Below are 20,455 nucleotides of genomic sequence, written 5' to 3'. Positions count from 1 at the left end.
CTTATTAGGTTAGGTCCTGCCATTCTCCCTGCAGCTTGCGGTCAGATGTCTTGCTAGTGTAGGGACCTGTAAGACAACGAGAAGCCTTGATGGCGGCTTGTGGGCTTAAGTATTTTGAACAATATAGTAACCAATACCTCATCCTTTTATAGCTATAACATCTGCTTATGTCTACAAGTATGCATGGCAAGTGTGTGTCATCATTCAGTTCCTGTTTGTGTCTTCTGCCAGTACGTCCAGTCTGAGTCCATTTCCTGTTACTGTTCAGGGTGGTCCATAACTTCTTTCTGCGTCACGCTTGTGTGGGCCTGGTGTTTGTTTGCCCGCATAAACGTAACACATTGCTTTTCATGATATAAAACCCCTTATTTATATTTTGGTGGATATGTACTGTGTTGTTCATTGTTAAGGAACAGAAATAACATAGCAACGGATGTCTGTTATTGTAAATGCGCTAGTAAGCATACTACCTCAAATAAACTAGTGATATTCATGGATAATGATGCATACACGCTGCACTGCTGTTTGTTGCTTAGTTCAATATCATTCATTAAATTCAACGGAAAGAAGCTGTATATATATATATATATATATATATATATATATATATATATATATATATATATATCATAGCCTGAACATTTACTCGAATGGGGCTGAGCTGCATTATTAGACCCAGCTATTCCACAAGGATGGTGCTGCTGCTTAAAAAAAAAAAAAAAGAAAAGAGTAATGTTATTTTTTTTCACCTCGCACAACTTTTTTTTTTTTTACTGTTTCGGTCAGTTAAATTGTAAAATATTGCTTTGGTGATGTTTGATACAGGAGTGCATGTTGGAAGAGCTTCTATTACTAATAGAAATCTTTCATGCTGCGGCTTTGTGACATTTAGTTGAACCTCAATGTATATTTGGACTGCGCGGTTTTATTCTTGTTTTCATTATTTTGTAGTCTTGTCTGATTGGGCAAAATTATCATCCTTGTGCACCTGTTTTATTGTTTCTGTGTGTAAATGACTTGGCTATATTTTCAGAGTAAAACCAGCGAGGAGGCTATGGGACTCTCCACTGAAGCTTTACAATTGCTCTGTTTCTCTGTAAACAGCTGAAATAAAACCTTCATGTTACAAGCTATTGTTCCATTTGTATGTGTTATGGTTCCTTGTATATTTTGAGTACATTTAATATAGTTTGATAACATTCTGTCTGTGTACTGTACGTCTTTTGTGGCTAAAAACAATTTTGGGAATGATAGATGCAGATACCCTGCTTTGCATATAAGCATTTGGATGGTAGGCAAGTTAAATACCAACATTTGGACAATTGCCCGGAGTGCTAAGTAAGTTTTGGAAAATAGCTTTTATTCAGCATTCAGCTGAAACAATTCATGTGGAACTAACAGACATTTCGGTATAGTTACATAGTGCATTTGCTAAAATGTGACTTGTAATTGCTCATTTTCACATCACTCCTCAATTAAACATCAATAAAGCATGATCGCATATGGCACGCTGTGATGTCATCGCATTGTAGCTTGTTCCAAGGATATCTGGGTCAATAAAATAATAAAGAGCCATAAAACGCATGACTAACCGATAGTTTAAAATTGTCATCTTCTAGAAATTGTCACCTGTCAAAATGTTTCTCAGCTGCAGAACTGCTTTGTTGACAGTTCTATGAGACAGAAAGGGTTTGAACTACGACTAAAACGGAATTTACCGTATAGGACTGACCATGAAATGCGTTGGTTGTATATTCTCTCTGTGATGCTAACACAGAACAATGATCTTCTCTAACCTTAATAATTGCATTTGGAAAGTATTTGATATCAGAGTCGTCTTACAATGTATGTTTTCAGTGTGATAAACCTCACGGCTTTCTTCTTCCTTGTAGCGGTTTATGAGGAATATATTTCTCATATTGTATAATCATTTCATTTTTTTTGTAATTTATTATTCCCAAGGAGCATCTGTTCTTTGCTGGAAGGCATTGTTAACTGTACATTTTTGTGGGAAGTTGATATTCCTCTTCTTACTGAGAAGAGGCTTGTATGGTTAAGTATTAACTGTGTTTTTAATTGTTTTTATTGTCTCCATTCTTTAATACTTTCTTATTTGTTGAGCCATGGGATGGCTTACATTATATGGTATCCTTTTCCTTTGGAGGTGTGCCAACTTGAAGCAGTAGCAGGAAGGAATTGGAACATGATGAATAGTTGAGAAATATAGAATTTTTAGCAGTTTCCAAATATTAATTTGCAAAAGTATCATTTGTGCTGATCCAATGTTTTCAAATGCTATATATGCAGATGATTTCTTGAGAAGTGGAATAAGACCTTTAAACCTAAATAATGCCAAGAAGTAATACTCCAGCTTCATCCAATGACAGCCCCCATAACTTCTCAACAATGGTCTGACACTTCACTTCCGCCTTCATTTTGTGTTTTCATCAATTCTAAGGGCAGTAAATCACTTCCTTATGACTGTCTTTCAAATTTCCTTCTGGGCATTGATGAAGGCGATAATTGAAAAGAACAGCATTTAAAGAATTGTAGTATTTTTCAATTTTTTTCATACTCTTAAATCGGTTTTCTAAGATCTAGAAAAACTTTGATAAATGAGGGAAAAGTACCAGAAATAACAAATTAACCTACACCCCTGCTTTGCCACACTAGTCCTCCCCATGGACTTTGTGTGCACGGATGCAGTAGTAATGTGACGGTATACCCATATGACAACTGCAGTGAATCACTGGTCACATCGGTCTCTAAAAAACTGGTCATTTAGGGCCAAAGCACTAAGATCATCAATGGGTAAAAAGCACTTGTCTGATAGACTAGGTTCATGAGGAGCTCAGTGAAGAGCTTTGATATTGTACAGGTGATTTTAGTTATTACTAATATTAAAGCCATTTAAGGGGGTTGTCTGCCATTGTGGTACTCCCCACCAGGCTTTATCTGCATGGTTGCAGCGGTGTCATGTCAATATTCCAACGTGACTGGTGCCGCTGTGTACAACACAGGGTCACTGAAGACGGAGAATGGCCACAGCAGCCAATTGATATACAGTTATGTCACTGCAGCACCAAAACCCGAGGAGAGGACTGAAGCAGCAGCACTGGAGTGTTGTGGGATCAAATTGCCGAGTATAGTTTCTTTTGCTGTGTTGTAATATTTCCCAATTTTTTTTAGATCTCATACAACCCCTTGAGATGTCTTCAATATTAGCAATAAGGAAGATCGCCTTCAAGGCATCTAACTAGAGATGAGCGAGCACGCTCGTTTAAGGCTGATGCTTGAGCGAGCATCGGTCTTCTCGAGTAACTGATTACTCATCCAAGCAAATGTGGGGGGAGGGTGGGGAGGGGAGTGAGAGAGAGCTCTCTCTCACCCCTGCCGCCCCCCGCATTTGCTCAGACCAGGAATCAGTTACTCGAGAAGACCGATGCTCGCTTAAGCATCAGCCTTAAACGAGCGTGCTCGCTCATCTCTACATCTAAGCTCTTTGTATTTGTCTTAATCATCTTTATGAATCTGCTAAATTACCTTAGCATTTTGGCCCTAAATGACCAAACATTTTTTGGGATTTTGCCCATGTTCATTGCTAATGTGGTACCAGACATTCAGAGTTTAGATTTTCTTTAATAGGCTATATTCTACACAACTCTGCCATGCAAGTGGTCACCAGTAATTACGTGACTGTCAGGTCCAATAGAGGAAGAGGCATTCTTGCTGTCTCTATTCACTACATAGAATTCATATGGTGAAATAGAGATGACAGAAGCAGTAATAAACTGCATTCTCTTCGGAATGGGCAGCAGTCTGTGACAGTGTGACAACGGATCTGCTCCTGCTTGATTTAAAGTTGTGTCATGCATTTATAATGGCACAGTTTTAAATGCCAGGGCCAAGAACTATACATTTATAGCTCATTGTCCTACACTGGTTAATTTTAAGCAAACAACTTGATTATGACCGTCCCATTTTTAATTCTAGAATCATACTCGTCAACAAACCGGCATAGTATCACATACGCTCATATACTTTTTTGGACATTTATGTAAATTGAGCATTAAATTGGAGTAATCCTGAAAAGCTGTGAGATATAATTAAAAATTACATGATGGTGCATGGCTGCTTCTATACTGGTGTAGAAAAATGTAAGCGATGTCACACCCTATTTAGGATGGCTCCTCTATGACCAGAATGAAGAACCCCTAATAACATTTGGCTCTCGCTGTGGAAGACTCACATCTGTAAAGGATTTTCCAGGAGGAAACAGGATAGGTCACCAGTAGGAGATCGATAGGGGTCTGCCACTTGGGTACCCTGCCAATTAGCTGTGGACAGCTGGAACTATCTATCAAAATGCTATTAGTAATATAGTGGTCCAATTTGGTAATGTAGTTCTCTCCCATTCAATTCAATGAGAGAGAGAGTGGCCTGCTTGAAAAAGGCTTGTCAAAAGCCGAAACGCGTTGCGATATTTACCCATTTGCTTTTGTATGCAATAAATTGTTTTATGAAGAATACCCCTGTTTCGTTGGAATTTCCCTGCTCCTTTGGATATTGGGGTGCCAGGAGTCCAGGCACCCCCCATCAAGTTAGATTTCCATACTTTGATACAGTTGGACGGAGCGCATTAAGTGAGTCTTTTTGCCTATTCTGAATACATATTTCTTTCCTCCTTGACACGACTGTTTCAGAGTCGCTCGCTGCTGCTCTCCCCTAGGGGATGTCTTAGGACCGTCAACGTATTTCGCCCTAAATTGGTTTGAAAGGCCTTAGTGGACTCACAAACTGACCGGTCTCCTTTTCATAGGACCGGTTCAGTTGCGGTGAGTTTCTTTTCATATTTATTCTGTTCTCAATTTTCTTGTACACCATTGGAGCGCCGCTTCTGATCCAATTATTCACTCAATGTATTCAATTAGTCTATATTTTAAAAGCTTCCCTACACTGCATGCTACCCATTGCTACTTGAGATGTTTGGCCGAGATCTCTCAGCTTTCAGTTGCTGTACTAAATATCTATCTCTCAAATAAAATAACATAGATAATAAGATTAAGCTGCAAAGTAGTATTCTATTAAAGTAATACGCGTATCTTTGTAAAACCAATAAAAGAGGAAAAGGGTCATCTATGATTTATAAAGAACAAACATGGGAACAAACTAAGAAAAATATAATGTACGGTAGATTGGGAGAGGGATCTCCAAAAAGAAGTTTCTATGTGTGAATGGGAATAGGCAAGCCTTGAAGAGGTTGTCCAGGATATTACAGCATCATCTTGGAGTGCTGAGCTCTGCGATTAGCTGCAGCAGCTTGTGATGTCCAAGAACGCAGGCTGCTGCACCCTGTAACTTTTAAGTCACAGAGATGACAAAAATGCTGATGGGAGTTTTTCAAGGAGCTAGGAGAGGTGAGTATTAGCTGGTTTGCTATTTTTTTCCATAGGGGCCTTAGTTTAACAAAAAATGTTATCATGGACAATCCCTTTAAGATATACAGTACTCATCAGAATACCAAATACATTATTTATAGAGATGAGCGAACGTACTCGGTAAAGCACTACTCGTCCGAGTAATGTGCTTTATCCGAGTACCTCCCCGCTCGTCCTGAAAGATTCGGGGAGCGCCGCTGCTGACAGGTGAGTTGTGGCGGGGAGCAGGGGAGAGCGGGCGGGAGAGAAGGAGAGAGAGATCTCCCCTCCATTCCTCCCCGCTCTCCCCTGCAGCTCCCCGCTCCGCGGCGCTCCCCGAATCTTTCAGGACGAGCGGGGAGGTACTCGGATAAAGCACATTACTCGGACGAGTAGTGCTTTACCGAGTACGTTCGCTCATCTCTAATTATTTACATTCACATTGTCCAAAAGATACATATGCATTTATATTTACATCCAAAGAAACTGGCTAAGGCCGGTTTCACATCTGTGTTGAAACTACCGGTTGGAGGTTCTGTCACAGATCCAGGACAAGATACCAGAAGAAAAAGCACTGAATGCAGCTGTCCAAAAGCTGTGTAGCTGAGCAGAAAGCGAATGGACGCCATTATAGTCAATGGGGTCAGTCCAGCGCTGTTCAGTTCCGTCCAGAGACAGAACCATTTGGCCATGGGGATTTCCCTTTCCTGCTACCCGATCGAAGCAGGAAAGCAGAACCCCCGAGTACAGATGTGAAGCCACCCAACATTTAAGTCTAACTCAGCCTAGGGTTGCTGCAACTTTGGTATCCTTGGGGACCTAATACATATGTGGTGGATTTGGTATAAGTTGAGAGTTTTGGTCAGGAGTTTCAGGATTACTAGATCGGGTGATATGAATCCAGCTATTTTTGACAGTATGATTAGCCCTCCTAAATTTACATTATATTAGATGTATTTGTGACAGAATAATACATACAGCACGCATATTGACCCCTTCAAGACCAAGTGAGTCTATGCCTTATTGACCAGGTCAAATTTTGAAAATCTAGCATGTGTCACTTAAACAGAGAATAACTCTGTAAAGGTTTTACACATCCAAGTAATTCTGATATTGTTTTTTTTTTTTAAATCACATATGACACTTAAGTAGACTGATTTGATTTGCGTACATTCATTTAAAACTGCAAAAATTGAGGTACATTTTTAAAATTTGTAGTTTTTTCAACTGTAGCATGTCTAATATATACATACATAGTGTACAATTTTTTTAAAATCACATGTATATTTTCACTTGTTACTTTATTTTGGAAGTACATTTGAAAAATGCTGCATGTTTCAGAGCAATTTAGGAGACTTACTGATGTGACATTAATTTTAAAATGTTGACATGCTGTTTTTAATTTTCATTTATATTTAGTTTATAATTTTTAACATATATACATGATATTGATTAAATTAATTGATGTAATAACTAATTTATGTAATAAATTAAAGTACGGGTAAGCTGTGGAAAATCTGCATCAAATTCTACATTACAGCATTGGTGCTGATCTTGATGGGATTGACAAGGCAACTGTTAGGTGAATTCACAACTGGCTGAGTGATCGTACTCAAAGAGTGGTCATAACTGGCTACACATTAAAGTGGAAGAATGTATCAAGTGGGCTACCACAAGGCTCTGCCCTAGGCCCGAATCTGTCCAACATTTTTATAAATGACCTGGAGGAGGAAATTGATGGGAAAGTGATCAAATTTACTGACAACACAAAGCTAGGAGGGATAGCTAAACCTAGGGGAGAGAGAGAGTATTGAAAAAGATCTAGAAAAGCTTGCACAGTGGGCAGTGACTAACAGAATGGTATTTAACAAGGAAACATGCAAGGTCCTACATCTGGGCAAGAAAAATGAAGAAAGCACATCCAGAATGGGAGGAATTGGGTTAAGCAGCAGCACATGTGAAAAAGACTTGCGTATACTAATAGATCATAGACTGAACATGAGTCAACAATGTGATGCAGCAGCCAAAAAGGCAAACACAATTCTGGGATGAATTAAGAGAAGCATAGAGTCTAAATCACATAAGGTAATCATCCCCCTCTACTCTTCCTTAGTCAGACCTCATCTGGAATACTGTGTCCACTTCTGGGCACCCTCTTTAAAAAGATAGACAAACTGGTGCAAGTTCAGAGAAGAGTTACCAAGATGGTCAGCGGTCTGCAAACCATGTTCTATGAGAAACGATTAAAGGATCTGGGAATGTTTAGCTTTCAAAAAGAAGGCTCAGAGAAGCCTTCATAGATGTCTACAAATATCTGGGTATCTTCAGGGTATCTAAGCTGGACAAGTGACTGGAGCTTGTACAACAAGCTTTAGAAGAGCTGACTTGCCCCGCTGCCAGTGTGCTGTCAGAAAGGGTATTCAGCACAGCTAGGGTGTAATAATTGACAGACACATCCACCTGTCCACAGACAATATGGATCAACTGACATTTATGAAAATGAACCAGGCATAGATTTCATCTGACTTCTGCAGCCACATGGCAAATTCCACTGATTGGTTAGCAGCTGGACATTTTTACTCATATATGACTGAGCATAGATTGATATCAAAGACCACCTTATGCCCTTAAGATGCTGTTGCTGCTGCTGGTGGTGCTGCTCTCTTTCCTGCTTCTGACGCATTGACTCCTACTTTCCCCCAAATGAAAAACATGTCCATATGAAAATACGGAGCTACAGCTCTTATGCTTCCATGAGGAGTACATTCTGCCGTCAAAGTGATGTTGCTGCTTGTGGTAGTGCTGCTCTTCTTCTCCTGCTTCCGCCATGTTTACTCCTCCTTCCCCTTCCCCCAAAATGAAACATTTCTAAAGCACAAGAAACAGCTATAGCTCCGCGGCTTTACCTTGGAGAAGGTCCGTGCTTGGCTGTTCTGTTCACTTGATGACTTTGTGACATTGCTTTTAACACAAGCACTACACATGATGTGCAATGATTCACCTTTACACCACTGTACACTATTTTGACAAATTTTGGGAGTAGCACAGTGTTCCCCTTAACAGCTCAAAGTCATTTTCTTTACTCAAGGGGCACAGTTCCTAGCTCTTTTGGGGTTCTATTAGAATGCTGTTTGGGGGTCAAGATGGCCTTGTCTGTTATATGGCATTGTAGATGCCTTTATGGAAACACTATTATGGCTTTATTGTGGTTGCGATTTTGGAGGCACTGGGCAGAGTTGGGTCACAATATTTAAAGGCAGGGTTTACATATAAAAGATCTGCTTTGCTTAAGTAATTTTGTAAAATTAGACAAACTTCAAAACTTCACACTGGGATGTGAGAACAGTTTCTTTTACATGACAAAACATGTTTTGCACCTATCTTATTCACACAATATGTAAATGATACCTTTTACTAAAACAGTAGGCAAATTGATATTACATGATTTATTGTGTAACGTTATAGGCATGTCGCTTAAACAGTAAACATATGTTTACTCTTCAGAAGTGTTCGGCTAATCTGCACAATCCATATGTTATTCTGCACATACTGTATCTTCTGGATTATTGTACTCTGCAAATCATGCCATCTATTCACTGCATTTTTAATTCTTTATTCCCCCTGCAATCTAGGTATCTGGAGTCGCTATATCGGATGGTAATACGACTACATTCTGACTAAGAGGTAGGAAGGTATTCAATGTCTGTTTAGGTCTTTAAATCTTTCTATATAAACACAAGGTCATTTCTGTGTGAGAAAATGGCACTTACAGTGGATGTGTTTATGCTCATACTTGAAAATTAATGTTTAAATATGCCTGTCGTGTCTGCATGTTGTAAAAATACAAACCATCATTTTTCTGCTTTATGAATCTATTTTATTCCGTTGCATTGAAAAAAATGAGGAAAACAATATAACCAGATGGATAATGGATTTATTCATGAGAGCTGCTTTCATAGATGCTTGTGCAATCACACTATGATGTTGAACAAAAGCTTAGGATAAAGACGACGGTTTCTTCTCTTATTTTACTCACAGCTTCACTATATTTCATGAATCATTTTCTTAAGTGCACTCATTGCTAATTCACTCTGAGGGGGACCTTGACAATTATTTTCACATATGAAATAGTCATTAGTAAACTGACGGAACAAGGGTCAATGATGATCTCTTCATTTTTATGTTTTTGTTTGCTGTATCACTTAATCGCCAAAATAAGTCTTTCCTACCCTTTTTGCAATGTTATTTCTGCTAATTTTCTAATATATATATATATATATATATATATATATATATATATATATATATATATATATATATATATAACTTTCTTGTTATTTTCAATACAGAGTTGCATTTTAGAGCATGGACTAGATGTACAAGTGATTAGTGGCTCGTGTTCATATCCGTCCAAATTTACGAAAATTATCATGAATGGGGACAGTTGATTCCGACATCTATTAAAGTCAATGGGAGTAAAAATTGGGATCACTAATTTGACATTGAGAAGGTCCCCAATGCAGCCAAAGCACCTCCAAAATTGCATGGAAATACAGCCTCATAATTGGGGAACATTGTGCACCTCCTTGTTTTAAAAGCAATGTCATAAATTTTACAAGAAAATTTTTTGCCAGGTGAACACAACACTCAAGCATGGGCCTGCTCCAAGGAGCAGCTGTAAAGCTACTAAACATTTTTGCTACCTAAGACAACAGGTGAGCTGCTTGTTGTAAAACAATGTCATTAACTTTACAAAATACAAATTCTACCAGGTGAACAGAACAGCCAAGCACGGGCCTACTACAAGGAAAAGCTGTAGAGTTTCAGTTGTTTCCTGTGCTTTCGAAATTTTTTTGTTTTGGGAAAAGAATAAGGAAGAGGAAAGAAGGCGGAAGCAGGAGAAGAAGAGCAGCAGTTCCACCACCAGCAGCAACAGCACTTTGAAGGCAGAGTGTGCTCCTTGTGGAAACATGATAGCTGTAGCTCCGTATTTACATTTCAATATATTTGTCATTTGGGGGGCAGTAGGAGGAGGAAACATGGTGGAAACATGAGAAGAAAACAGCTGTTGCACCACCAACAACAGCACCATGAGGGCAAAGTGTGCTCCTGCTGAAAACATAAGTGTTCTAGATCTGTATTTCCATATGGACATATTTTTCATTTGTGGGGAGTTAGGAGGAGGAAACATGGTGGAAGCAGGAGAAAGAGAGCAGCAGCACCACCACCACCACCAACAGTGTGGGCACAGTGTGGTCTTTAATATCAGTTATACTCAGTCATATGTGAGTAAAAATTGCCAGCATCCTAACTAATCAGTGGAATCTGCAGAAGTCAGGTAAAAATCCATGCCTGACTCATTTTGTTAAATGTCAGGACATCCATATTCTTATGACCATAGGGAAATTCTATGCTTGAGCTGAGGCTTTCCTGATAGTGTTGCATTTTAAAGTCCTTCTCCACTGCTAGAATGAAAGTTATCATTTTGGCCTTGTAGCGGGGATCAAGGAGAGTGGCCACCCAGTAATGATCTGATATTTAAAATCACTCATATGCCTCAAAGTGACTAAGGACAAAAATCCACATTCCTTGGGATCAGGTCTCAGAGTATTTTATGGATGGTCCAACCATCCACGTAAAATAGATGTGCTTAGTGATGGATGTAAGGAACATTGCAGAGCCATTTCTTGTCCAAAGTCTCTCTCCCTGCAGTGTTGAGTTTAAGGCTGAGCTGACAGTTGGGAGATTGGTATTCCTACCTCCTCCTGTGACTACAAAACATCATTGTCTCTGAAGTCCTGTAGCATTTTTTCCAACAGGCAGATGGTAATACTGATTAGTGCGTCATCATGACTGACTATTTTGGTCATTTCCTCAAAGAAGGTTAAAAAAACCACACGTTTTTGATCTGCAGCCACTATGCAGGCGTCAAGTGACCGACCTCTAACTAATGTGCTTATTTGCTGTTTCCTTGTTTGGTTTTCTTTTTGTTTTATATTAACTAAGAAAGCACTACCAATTCAATAAGCCACATTCCCTGGTAGGCATGATATGTGAAAACAGAAGGTCCCAGAGTATACCTTGTATCTTTGTGAACTGTCCCTATGTGGTGCAGCACAATTGAATTCTAAGCCTCCAATGCTAACTGTGTAAGGTTTGCAGATGATTCGTAGTGGCCGGACGAGCAACTTTCAATGGCATCGGAGGCCACAAACAGAGAACTGTAATATTCCCCATCCCAAGCTTATTTTGTCTGTCTGCTTTTCTGCTATATACATTGACAGCAGCAGAAATATACCCTCTCCCAATGTACAAAACACATTTTGTATAGGCATATAAACGTGATGCAAAACCTTTCTCTGCTCCTTCCAATGGTAACATAGTTACATGGAATGCTAGGCTGAAAATGACATATGTCCATCCAGTTCAGCCTATTACCCCCCACAATGTTGATCGAGAGGAAGGCAAAAAAATCCAATGAGGTAGAAGCCAATTTTCCTAATTTAAAGGAAGAAAAATTCCTTTCTGGCTCGAAGTCTAGCAATCAGAATAATCTCTGGATCAGCAACTCTTCTGAAGTAATTAGTAACTGTAACATGTAATATTGTAATGCTCAAGAAAGGCGTCCAGGCCCCTCCTAAAACTCTTATCAAATTCACCATTGTTCAATCCTCTCGCAGATAGTTCTATAATGTCACTGCTGTTACAGTAGAGAACCCCCTTCTATGTTGGTGTAGACCGTTTTACCTCTAGACGTAGAGGAAGCCCCTTTGTTACAGTCACAGTCCTGGGTATAAATTGATTGTGGAAGAGATCTCAGTATTGTCCTCTGATATATTCATACGTAGTTATTAGGTCGCCCCTCAGCAGTCGTTTTTCTAAAGTGAATAACTTCTCTGGGTATTGTAGTCCGCTCATTCCATTAATTAATTTAGTTGCCCACCTTTGAACCTGCTCAAGCTCTAATGTATCCTTCTTGGGTACTGGTGCATAATACACAGTATTCCATGTGTGGTCTAACCAGTGATCTGTAAAGAGGAAGAACATTGTTTCTGCTATTTAGCCCTATACCTTTTTTGATGCACCCTTTGATCTTATTTGCCGTGGCAGTAGCTGCCTGACACTGATTGCCCCAGTTAAGTTTACCATTAACTAAAATCACCAAGTCCTCTCCATGTCAGTTTTTTTCTAGTGGTTTCCAATTCAGTGTGTAATAGTGATATGTATTTCCCTGCCCATGTGGATAACCTTACATTTATCAGTGTTAAACCTCATTTTCCACTTTTTTGTCCAAGCCTCCAGTTTATCCAGATCTATTTACAACCATATTCTGTCCTTCTACCCGTCATCAATAAATATATTACAAAGAATAGGACCCAATACTAACCCATGTGGTAGCCCACTAGTAACGGTGACCCAATCAGTGTATGTACTACTAATAACCACCTTCTGCTTACTATCATTGCGTCAGTTATCTATCTACTTACACACATTTTAACAGGGACCAAGCATTCTCATTTTATATACCAACCTGCTATGAGGCACAGTATGAAACACTTTGGAAAAGTCAAAATACACAAGATCCAATTACTCTCCCTGATCTCTTCTAGAACTTACTTCCTCAAAGAAGCTGATCACATTGGTTTAACAGGAGTAATCTCTCATAAAACCATGCTGATATGGAGTTATATAACTATTTTTCTTGAGGTACTCCAGGACAGCATCTCTTAAAAATGCTTCAAACATTTTACCCACAATAGAAGTCAGACTTACCAGCCTGTACTTTCCAGGTTATTTTTTTTACTCCTTTTAGAATATCAGCACCACATTGGCTATGTGCCAATCCAGTAGAAATAAACCTCTCACTAAAGAGTCCTTAACTATAAGAAACAATGGTCTGTCTGTCACATTACTCAATTCCCTTAAAGCCCTGGGTAGTATGCCATCAGGACCCCGCAATTTGTCTATTTAATCTTTTTAAGGCAGCTCTGCACTTCTTCCTGGGTTAAACTGGTGACAATTAGTAGACAATTTACTCTGCAACTCATCTAAGATTTCATTTTCCTCTGTGAATACACTGAAGAAAAAACTATTTAGTAGATTTGCTTTTTCCTCATCACCCTCTACATTTTCTCCTACATTATTTATTAAATGGCCAATACTTTCAATATTAATCTTTTTACTATTTATATAACTGAATAACAGTTTAGGCCTCATTCACAAGAGTGTGTGCTCGTGCGTACATAGGTGCGCACAAAACCAGCGCACCCACGTATATGCACAAACATGCGTGAATGCAGGTCTGTGCAGTATTTCACTCAATGTGGCCGCTGCAGATTGAGATAAGCAAGACTATTGACATGTTATTATATGCCTAAATTAGAGTTATTTCTAGCTTTGCTTTTACTATATTTGTCTTACTGTTTCTATATAAAGCAGTTCTTTATTCAGTAACATTTACCTTTTCAAAATTGTACCTACAGATAGAGGAAGAAGTGATATTTTTCCAAGAAGAAATAATAATAATAATCTTTATTTGTATAGCGCCAACTTATTTCGCAGCACTTTCAGGCATCGATAAATGCAAAACAATACAACAATTACAATGTGAGGTACATTCGGTTTGACACAAATGGGTTGCGGATGGTACAGGAGGAGCAAGGCATGGGGAACACAGGCAATAGGGATTTCATGTAGAAATCAGTTATTAGAAGGCAAACGGGGTGGGGCGCCATAGGGAGGGGTGGGGGACTAGGTCAGGAGATTTGGTATGCTTCCCTGAAGAGGTGCGTTTTTAAGGCATGTCTGAAATTTTGTGCATCGGGAATTGTCTGGATGCCTTGGGGTAGAGCGTTCCAGAGGATGGGTGCTGCTCTGGTGAAGTCCTGTAGGCGAGCATGTGAGGTTCATATTAGGGTGACTACCCACTACCGTTTGCAAATTTGCTGCATTTTTTTTCCCCAGGTGTCTATGGGGCTTTCTAATGTTAAAAACGCATCACGGCAAAATCGCAATTTACCGCGAAATCGCAATTTTGCGTGATGCGATTTAAACATTAGCAAGTCCCATAGACCCTTTTTTCCCAGTGAAAAAGAACTGTAGTGGGAAGTCACCCTTACAGGGGTGTTTAGTCTGAATGTGTTAGCTGATCGGAGTGAGCGGGCTGGGTGGTGTACTGACAGGAGGGAGGCGATGTATGCTGGCACGGTGCCATGCAGAGCTTTGTGGGTGAGGTTGAGGAGTTTAAATTTAGTTCTGCAGTGGATGGGCAGCCAATGCAGCGTCTGGCATAATGAAGAGGCATCTGAGTAACGGCTGGATAGAAAAATGAGCCTAGCTGCCGCATTTAGTATGGATTGGAGTGGAGAAAGTCTAGTGCGGGGGAAGCCGATGAGTAGCGAGTTGCAGTAGTCAAGCCAGGAGTGGTTGAAGGTGACCACGAGTGTCTTTAGCATGTCCGTGGTTAGAAACGGACGTATTTTAGCAATATTTCTGAGGTGCATGTGGCATGTTTGGGCCAGAGATTGGATATGGGGGGTAAAGGAGAGGTCGAAGTCTAGTGTGACTCCAAGGCAGGGTTGGTTTTTTAAGCAGAGGGGATATGATGAAGTGTTTAAATGAGATGGGGAAAGTGCCAGAGGTTAGGGGGAGGTTGCAGATTGTGGTCAGGTGAGTAATGAGAGCTGGGGAAAGGGCCTGGAGGAGGTGAGAGGGGAGAGGGTCGCTAGTGCAGGTAGTTGGGCGGGCAGCGTAAAGGAGCCTGGAGACTTCTTCCTCTGTCGTTGGTTCTAACATAGAAAGTGAGTATGTGCTGGATGCAGTGCTGAGGAAACTGTGATCGGGGCTAACCATGCAGTTTTCAGAGATTTCTTTTCGAATGTTGTCGATTTTTTCTTTGAAATAGGCAACTAGTTCTCCAGCAGTCAGGTCTGTCGCAGAGGGGGAGGGGGGGGGGGGGCAGGGGAAATATCTATAAACAAATTCAAGATAAGAACCTCTACGTGCCTGGGAGGTGACTAGCCTTGACATGCAATGTTTAGAGGCACTCTGCTTTCCCCTATGGTCTGTAGATATAATCAAGATTAATTAAATCTTTAAAACTCCTAGTGGTGAAGAACCATATCTTATTATGCAAATAATTATATTAATTCTCTAGTTTGACACAAAATTTTTGGCCTTCTGCATGCAAGGTGTTAATGTTAAATGTCCATGTATATATCTATTGATAATATTGCTGTACTTCTTGTTCCTGTCAGCACCTGCAGAGAGAAGTCATGTGACTGTTTTTGTACTTTGACATTGCTGCTGTGGACTAACAGGGCCTGAGCTGCCTGCTGAATGGCTGTTGGACTTGGTTTAAATAGCAGGTCCTGTCCATGAGCTCTGCTGAGACTTATCAGTTTTAATAGAGAGCCTTGTGAGGAGTGAGCTGCCCCAGTGCTAGTGGAGAGCTGGATTTTCCTGTACCTGAGAGCTAGAGAGCGCAACTTGGATTCATGGAGTTGTGCTACCAAGCTGTTACAATATGAGTGCCAGGGGGAGATCCACCGATTGTCAAAGGAAACATCAGCTGCAATTACCAACCGCAGGTACCAAGCTGTCAAGGGGAGAGAGGCCCTCAGAGAGAGCAAATAGACTGTTAGCCAGTACTCAGATATTCATGTTTTCTTGGTGAGTAATCATGAGTACCATCACCCAGGATCTCAGACTCTTCCCCAGTAAAATGGATTATTTTAACGTTATCACCGTACAGCCTCCTAAAAAGTACTATGCTAATAATTTGATCACGGCATAGTGAATGCATATTTTTTTTAGCTAATTTAGTCATTTGGTTAACCAAAGTTGCTGCAAGACTAAGTTACTTCAGAGGAGATTCCTATTTTCAACCAGCATCTGTGGATCTATTTATGCCGGTCAGGGGAAACTATTCATTCACTGTGATAATTCCATAGTGCATTTCCAATATATGGACTGAGTTATAGCATTAATCAAACATTAGTAAACTTCATTGTATTCAAATAATACAGCTGTATGCTATGGCCATATTATTCTTTATTCTACTGTCTGTAAAGAATTTATTCAACTGGTGTAAAGCCTCTCCATCACTGGCCTCATATTCCACACCTGTAACCCATGTCATGACCACACTGTATTATGGCTCTGTGATGTGTGGATACATAAAAAAAACATCCTCAAATTGCTATCAGGCCATATTAAGGGCTGGTTTACATGGGCACATTTTTTCATGCGATGAGCGATTGTGTGTAAAAATATGTGGCAAGTTCTATTTTGGTTCATATTACGCACCGCAATAGGTCATGAAATTAGCGGTGCAAATACACAGGCAACCTGCCTATTCACTGCATATTTGTGTAGCATATCAATGGGCTCTTCTGCGTTCTTTTTTTGTGTGCACAAGTATGCAGTGTATTTGCACACATAAAAACATGCCAGAGTGACTAAAATACGTTGCCGTGCGTAATTTTCGGTTGCGTAAATTTGCAGCGTATTTACACCACTGAAACATCCTTACGCCCATGTGAACGAGTCCTAAGGCAAGAAGAAAAGGAAGACAACTGTAGGAACAAACATTGCGGAATGAGTCTTATAGTTTACTTTCTAGGTATTGCAGTAGGCTAACTTGAATTGGTCGATAGTCTTATGGCATAGGAGAAGTCTTGGATAGGTTAATGGAAGATGGTTACAATTAATAAATAAAGCTGTCTGAGTTTTTATAACCTGAGGGCAGCTTCACAAAAGCATATCCGCATGCGCAAAATTTGCATGTACAGTACACAGATACTAGAAACCATTTTTTTCAATATGTTCATTCTACTCTCCCTTTTTTGCACACGCATTACACGCACCCGAAACAAAAGCAGCATGCTCTACTTTTGTGTGCATTACGATGTGCGATTCTTCAAGAAAAAGAACCCATCCGGAACTCATTAGGCTAAATAACTATTTAATTGGAGCGTGGTTTTGTCCCGTTCGGAAATAAAACATGCCCTGCGGGTGCAAAGAATACAATAAAATACGCCAATATGTGAGCAAAAAAGCCTAGCTCATCCAGCAAAAAATGAAATGCTCAGACACGTGCAAAATCGCAATGCACTTGCTCCTGTACAATTTTTTGCACAGTGAACAAGTATATTTAGCGCTTGTGCCTGTGCAAATACAGAGCCAATTTGTGCAGGCACTGCTTGTTCACACGGGTGGGTGAGTCGCCCTGCCCTGATTTAAAAGGCTAATTTGCCTAACAAGATGTTGGTGATTGCAGGTATGTGCTGCGTTGAGTGCATACACATGCGGGCAGATATCCGTGATTACGCACTTCCCATAGACCTCTATGGGGTTCTTTGGTGTGCAAACACTTACAACATAGAGAAGGTCCTAAAAAAAAGATGCAAGAATGAACCCATTAAAATCAATAGGTTCTATTCTCTGCGTAATGTGCGCAGGAATTTCCTGTGTGCATAATCGCGGCGTATCACGTTCGTCTGTCGAATCCCTAAGTTATAGATTTATACAGCATTGCTATAAAAATGAATAAATCCCTAACCACATTCGTTTTCTATACCTTAGGGCTTAAATAGACTAAGGCCTCATGTCCACGGGGAAAATCAGATCCGCTGCAGATTCTCCATGTAGAATCTGCAGCGGGTCCCTCCTGCCCCGCGGACATGAGCGCTGAAAATAGAAATTTAAAAGCATTTACCTATCCGTAGCGTGCGGGGAAGGTCAGCTGTTCCTCACGGCCGGATCTTCATTTTCGGCCGGCGGATGAATTCCTGACGCCGGCGGCACGTCGCCGGCACGTCGTCGACGTGCCGCGCGCATGCGCCGGGCACATCCGCCGAGCCGAAGCAAGGGAGATGCGGCCGTGAGGAAGAGCAGAGCTTCGCGGCCCGCTGCGGGTGTGTAAATGCTTTTAATTCCTATTTTAGGTCTCCCGCGGATCCGGACGGCTTCCATAGGCTTCAATAGAAGCCCGCGGGAGCCGTCCCCGCGGGAGACCCGCATGAAAATGGAGCATGGTCCAGATTTTTTCATGCTCCATTTTTTTTTAAATGCCTTTTATTGACGATCCGCGGGTATTTATCTACCCGCGGGTGGTCAATGCATCCCTATGGGGTGCGGATCCGCGCGCGGGAGATCCGCTGCGGATTTTAAATCACATTTTGCCCGTGGACATGAGCCCTAACGAGCCTGCGTACATTTTTACACTCATGGAACTCACCCCTGCAAAACGTGACCAATTGAACCCATTGACTTCAATGGGTTCGTTCTCATGAGTGTGTTATGCAGAAAGTTGCCATAGAAGTCTATGTCAGGTTTTAAACAAATCCAGGTGAAAGGTGTGACCCTGCGGACAACCCTTGTTCATGTGCAAACATGCTCCATTACATATACGTTTGTCTGTTGAAGCACTTATAGCAATTATCACTATACTTAGGCTGCCTGCAGACGGGCGGAAATTCCGCGGTGGGATTTCCCGCGGAATTTCCGCCCGTGGAAGCTGCCATAGGATTGCATTAACAAACGCAATTCTAGACAGACGGCCACGATTTGTCCGCGCGAAATTTCACGCGGCAAACAAATCGCGGCCTGCTCTATTTGTGTGCGGGGCTCTGCGAGCCCCGCACAGGAACGTCACTCACCGGCCGCCAGCTCCACTCTGCACATCAAATAGTCGGGGCCGCGGGAGCAGGTGAGTACGCGCTGCTCTCTGCAGGGGCTCGGGTCGGGTCCCGCTGCGAGAATTCTCGCAGCCAGATCTGACCCGGCCGTCTGCAGGTGGCCTTAGGGACATGCATTGCTGTGTATAACCACTTATTGGTAAGTAGTATTTTTTATATTATTTTCCCTAAAATGTGTATCTATACCATCAGTACTAAAAATAAATAACTACACTTCTCCCTGTTTAATATGTCAACAAATATGTGTTTTCATAGCAGAGCCTAGTAGGAGCTTACTGATATAACACATTGTTCCCAGGCAACAACAGTCAGTCTGGTATTGAGTTGATGGAAGAACTTTGCAAAGGACTAAGGTTAAAATCATACAGTGTTTTGCTGCTGACTCCCCAGCTGCAGCGCATAATCTGCCTGAGAAAATAAACCTTATTATAATTTGGGAAAAAAAAACTCCACAGAAGTCTATCTCTATACACTGACAACAGTCAATCTGCAATTCAGTCCACAAAGGAACCCTGCAAAGGACTAAGGTTAAAATCACACCGTGTTTTACTGCTGACTTCCGAGCTGCAGCACATAATCTGCCAGAGAAAATAAACCTTATTATGATTCAGGAAAAAATTCTCACAAGCCTACCTCTCTATACTGCAGCGACTTAAACATTTCCTCGGGCTCTACTAGCAGCTCATGTTTTAACAATGCTCATGCTGAAGCACAGGTGAGGTGTTTGCAGTCTCGTTCCTTTTCATTCTCTCCAGGTGCTCAGTCAGTAAATGAGGCCTGTTAGTGGGTCCTCAGGATAGGTTTTAGCACCATAGCTGTACACTGTTGAAACTTATCACAATGGTACATTAGGTCCATGGGTAGAGAGAAGAAGGAGTCACACAGAGTTCATAAAATTATATAATGGGGATAACTGTGCTGCAGTTGAATTCACAGATACTGAGCTGTAAACTAGACTGCATTCTTCACTAGAAACAAGTTATGTGCTCTTAGTAGAAAGTTGGAGATTTATTTAAAGCAATGCCAGTAATCTCGGGAGGCGAAGGGAGGTGTAAAAGTGTCTATTTTAAAATAGAAAGTCTAAATTAAAATGGAAAAAAATGAGCTTCGACATACGGTAAGGAAAAGGGACTTGCTATTTGTATAGCGCCAACTTATTCCGTAGCGCTTTCAGGTAATTTATTCCCCCCACCCCACCAAGCTGATACTCATTTTACCGACTGCAGAAAGATAGAAGGCTGTGTCAACTTTGAGCTGGCTACCTGAACCATTCAGGAATTGAACTTGCAACCTTCAGGTCGTGAGTGAGAGCTTAGGACTGCATACTGCTGCCTTAGC

The sequence above is a fragment of the Eleutherodactylus coqui genome, chromosome 7 (genome assembly GCF_035609145.1).
Source record: "Eleutherodactylus coqui strain aEleCoq1 chromosome 7, aEleCoq1.hap1, whole genome shotgun sequence".
NCBI lineage: Eukaryota > Metazoa > Chordata > Amphibia > Anura > Eleutherodactylidae > Eleutherodactylus > Eleutherodactylus coqui.
The sequence above is the reverse complement of the archived record's forward strand: the minus strand, read 5'-3'. Positions refer to the sequence as shown.